Source organism: Podarcis erhardii (genome assembly GCF_964252035.2).
Source record: "Podarcis erhardii genome assembly, chromosome: 8".
NCBI classification, from domain to species: domain Eukaryota; kingdom Metazoa; phylum Chordata; class Lepidosauria; order Squamata; family Lacertidae; genus Podarcis; species Podarcis erhardii.
In genome coordinates, this window is record NC_138499.1 from 39,866,741 (window position 1) to 39,872,003 (window position 5,263).

Below are 5,263 nucleotides of genomic sequence, written 5' to 3' on the forward strand. Positions count from 1 at the left end.
CATTTGGGTAACTGCTTTTTTCTTAACTTTGTGAACAAAGAGTTGTATATCTCTGCATTTGGCATATCCAGCTGATTTTTTTCTTGTAGAATAAAATTCATATTTAATAGTACATTCCTTTTTAACCATTTTGGTGTGTTAGATCAAATAGTTTTGCTTTATACTCTCATAATAAACTATAATTTGTGTGGGTGACTAGACTGCATAAAACATTTTTTCAGTGGCCCTCAATTCTTCATTTAAAAATCTGATTATTTGTAACACACACATACCTCCTATTAGATAATCAAACTTTTTATGTTTTTGAAACTTGCATTGCTCTATCCAGTTTAATGTGCAGTCTTGAAGCATGTGCTTTATTATATTGTATTTAGTTCTAGAGAAATTCCTTAATGGTTGATTTGAACTTACTGTTTAGTTTCATTTTTATATTCTATAAATGAACAAAGATGTTCTGTAGTATGCTGCCTACCTGAAGATGTAAAGCTAATCTTTACAAATTTATAGTGGTATTAGTTCTTGTGAACTCTTAATGACCAGCTCTTTTTACATGTAGAGTTGCTGATTTCTTAGACCTGAGGTCAAAAATAAAACTATAGTTTTTCACCACCTGTTTGGGTGGCATTTTGTTAGAATATTTCTCTGACTGTTAGGGAAATACTGAAAAGCAAAGTTCTTACAATCATTTATATTTTGGTATAGTATACAAATCTATTAGAACGTGAGTTTTACTAAACATGGCTTCAGAAGATAAAAAACTGACATGGAATGGATAACTGAATATTTTTCATTTTCATATTCACAATAAGAGCAACATGACAAACTTTGACTTCATTTACTGCAGAATTCATTTTTTGGGTACTATTCCATGTCGCCATGTTGACTGAAGAGAATAGGATACTCAAGTAATCAAAAGTAACATTTATCAGTAGCATAACTCATTAACTTGCTCATTTGACATATGTTTATTATATACGGTACATGGTGCTAATTTCTGTCTCATCATTTTTTATAGCACTTAAAGTCTTAATTCTAAATATTAGCACACTCTCCTCAGATTGTTAATTTTATTTTGGTGACTCTTTTTTGATGCCAAATTATAACTGTGCTTTAAACATTTATTAAATCTAATTTTGAGTTAGAATTCTAATTGTTCATACAAGTAACCTATATTGATCCATATGAGAAATTGCACGTGTAGCTTTTTTAGCAGCATCTCTAATAGCTGAAAAGACTCATCTGACTATTCATCATAAAAAACTATTTCTCTTCAGCTGAACTGCTGGAGAAACTTGAAGATCGATCTTAATAATGATTGGCTACTAGGTTAAAGATTAGGAACATTTCATGGTGGGTAAGGGACAAGCTCCATGTTCAAAGATAGTATACCTCTGATAAACACTATTGGTTTGTCCCCAGTATCTGATTATCTTTGTTATGTCCTGTGTGCTGTGTGTGTGTGTGTGACAGTACTTAAGCATATACATGTTTGGTCTGATTCAGTCCCTGTATGTGTATGCCTGCAATGCAGGGGGGGTGGACTAGATGATCCTCAGGACCACTTCCAACTCTATAATTCTATGATTTACTGAAGAAATTCATGTAGTTTATGTTCTTAAAGCTCCAACTGTATGCCATTGTTTCCTGTCTTGCTTCCTGGGCCTACAGTTATTTAACGATCAGCTGGCTTTGGACAGCAGTGTGTATCTCAATTATGCAGTATGTCTCAATGAGAATCTGAAAATCCATTTATCTTAAAATTCCATTTCTGTAGGTACAGTTGGTAAAAATTGGGTCTAATTGGTAAAAATGGATCTTCTCAATTAGATACTTTGAAACAAGAGCTCCCAAAATTTTGTAGAAATAGCTTTGTTCCATGCATACTAAACACAGGTATAAAAATGTGGATAAACCTCATTAGCTACAAAATCTCGTCTGAAGCGACCCAGATCAGTGTTTAAATACAGCTTGCATAATACCATTACTAGTGTTGGTGATTTGAATAAAATGTACCCAAATGTGTTGGTTTACAAATAAAAACAAATGCTAAAATGTGAATGCTATTACACTATTAATGTGAAGATTTCATTTGTAGTGACAGAATATACTAATTCAAGTAATAAAGAGGAGGATGGGATGCCAAATGTTGTAAACATGAGTAAACTTGCTGATACCTATAAAACATATTGATTCATAACTAAGGTTTCTAGCAGACTGGGAAACAGTGGGAAGCTTAATCAAGCTGCAAAAATTGTGTCCTAAATTTCCTTCGTTGGAGCTTTTTCTTCTTCGAACTTGAGATGTTTTGATATACAGTACAACAATAACAATTTTAAAGCATTTTGTAAACGGTGCTCTCTAGAGATTTATTTAGCTGCTTTGTAGTTTTTGCTAATGAAGCCAAAAAATTAAAGGGCAGTGAATGTAAGCACCTGAGGTCAGGATCAATTGACTGTCCTAGTTGGAGGTGTCCATACAATTTTAATATTGTATAATGAAAAGAATAGGTGTATAAATGTTCCGTTGAAGTTATTGGTATATATAAAGGGCAGACCTCTAACTGATAATGTCAAGGGACTAGAATGCTGCAAGTTGCTAATGGGTGTCCTGCTGCTTGATAAATACCAAGCCTGAAGTAGTAATGGCTTTCATCCCCCAAACCCTGGGGTATATTGATTCTGTGACAGTAGGTTTGACTTATTGTGATGGTAAATATGAATCATCTGCAAAATATTGTGTTAAAAACTCTTAAATAGACTTTGCTACCACATTTCTTTGGATGCTTATGATGATGGTATTCTTTGCTTGAAGGCTACTTTCCTTAGCTTGCAGTTATTTGTTTATTTGTTTCTTATATTTATATTATTTCTTTTATCTGAGGAGCTCAAAGTGGTTCTCCCCCTTCCCTTTTTATCCTCACAAGAACCCAGTGAAATAGACTAGACTGAGAAACAGTGACTGGCCCAAGGGCACACAGTGAGCTTCATGGCTGAGTGGGAAATTGAATCCTGGGCTTCTGGATCCTAGTCCAACACTTCATGATACTGGATCTCACACTTGCTTTCTCTTGCTGCTGGGATCCCATGTGCAAGGCTTCTGCAACGCACAGTGGGTTCCAGTTCTCTAAAACTTGTTTAATGGACTTACACTTAACAAGACTTTTATATAACTGTTGCAGTATACAGTAGTACCTAGGGTTACATACGCTTCGGGTTACATACGCTTCAGGTTACAGACTGCTAACCCAGAAATAGTACCTCGGGTTAAGAACTTTGCTTCAGGATGAGAACAGAAATTGTGCTCCTGTGGCGCAGCGGCATTAGTTAAAAGTGGTGCTTCAGGTTAAGAGCAGTTTCAGGTTAAGAATGGACCCCCGGAATGAATTAAGTACTTAACCCGAGGTATCACTGTACTTAGTACCACATATTGCTTAACCTTAGAATCATAGAATAGAATCATAGAATCATAGAGTTGGAAGAGACCACAAGGGCCATCGAGTCCAACCCCCTGCCAAGCAGGAAACACCATCAGAGCACTCCTGACATGGTTGTCAAGCCTCTGCTTAAAGACCTCCAAAGAAGGAGACTCCACCACACTCCTTGGCAGCAAATTCCACTGTCGAACAGCTCTTACTGTCAGGAAGTTCTTCCTAATGTTTAGGTGGAATCTTCTTTCTTGTAGTTTGGAACCATTGCTCCGGGTCCACTTCTCTGGAGCAGCAGAAAACAACCTTTCTCCCTCCTCTATGTGACATCATTTTATATATTTGAACATGGCTATCATATCACCCCTTAACCTCCTCTTCTCCAGGCTAAACATGCCCAGCTCCCTTAGCCGTTCCTCATAAGGCATCGTTTCCAGGCCTTTGACCATTTTGGTTGCCCTCCTCTGGACACGTTCCAGTTTGTCAGTGTCCTTCTTGAACTGTGGTGCCCAGAACTGGACACAGTACTCCAGGTGAGGTCTGACCAGAGCAGAATACAGTGGCACTATTACTTCCCTTGATCTAGATGCTATACTCCTATTGATGCAGCCCAGAATTGCATTGGCTTTTTTAGCTGCCGCGTCACACTGTTGGCTCATGTCAAGTCTGTGGTCAACCAAGACTCCTAGATCCTTTTCACATGTACTGCTCTCAAGCCAGGTGTCCCCCATCTTGTATTTGTGCCTCTCATTTTTTTCCCCCCCAAGTGCAATACTTTACATTTCTCCCTGCTAAAATTCATCTTGTTTGTTTTGGCCCAGTTCTCTAATCTGTCAAGGTCGTTTTGAAGTGTGATCCTGTCCTCTGGGGTGTTAGCCACCCCTCCCAGTTTGGTGTCATCTGCAAATTTGATCAGGATGCCCTTGAGTCCATCATCCAAGTCGTTGATAAAGATGTTGAATAAGATGGGGCCCAAGACAGAACCCTGTGGCACCCCACTAGTCACTCTTCTCCAGGATGAAGAGGAACCATTGATGAGCACCCTTTGGGTTCGGTCAGCCAGCCAGTTACAAATCCACTGAGTGGTAGCATAGTCAAGACCGCATTTTACCAGCTTCTTTACAAGAATATCACCTTGCACCAGTCATTTGAGAGTTTAAAGGTTTTGCTTTGCAGATGGGAAGCTGAAACTAAGAATGGCTTCCTAAGATCACAAATGATGGCTGAATAAAAATAAGAACTCTGATTCAAGTATATTAGGACATTTTTGTTTATTTGTCTAGCTTCTGAATATTCAGTGCCATAGTAACTTCTTGGTTAGGGTCTGTTGATGTGAACTGAATTGGATCCAAGCAGTTAGGTTCCACATACCCAGCATGTGTGGGAAACAATTGTACCGCAGGCTTTCATTATGCATGACAAGCCACTTTTTGAAGATGCAAATGGTCATTATAAGTTGCTGTTAAAAAATAAATTGGAATGTGCAATCAATTGAGCATAGTTAGAGAAGTGAAACCAGTTTAGCTTTCTTATATCACATACAGTTCAGTCCTATGCATGTCTGTTCAGACTGTAACTTGTGCCTATTAGGAATATGAGATTTTAACTTAGAAACACTAGCTAAACTTTTAATTCTAGCAGGCTTTCATAGTGCAGCAAAACAAAAATACTATCCAGTATTTTGTTGGACAGGTTCTTCATGGTTTTTGTAAAATCACCAAGATTTGTAGCATTGTAGGGAGGAAAGATGTTTGCATTAATTTTAGAAATCAGCTCTTTTCTGCAGCCATGAAAACTGGTGCAGCAAAACTAGAAACCTGAACTCCAGATTGTGTGTGC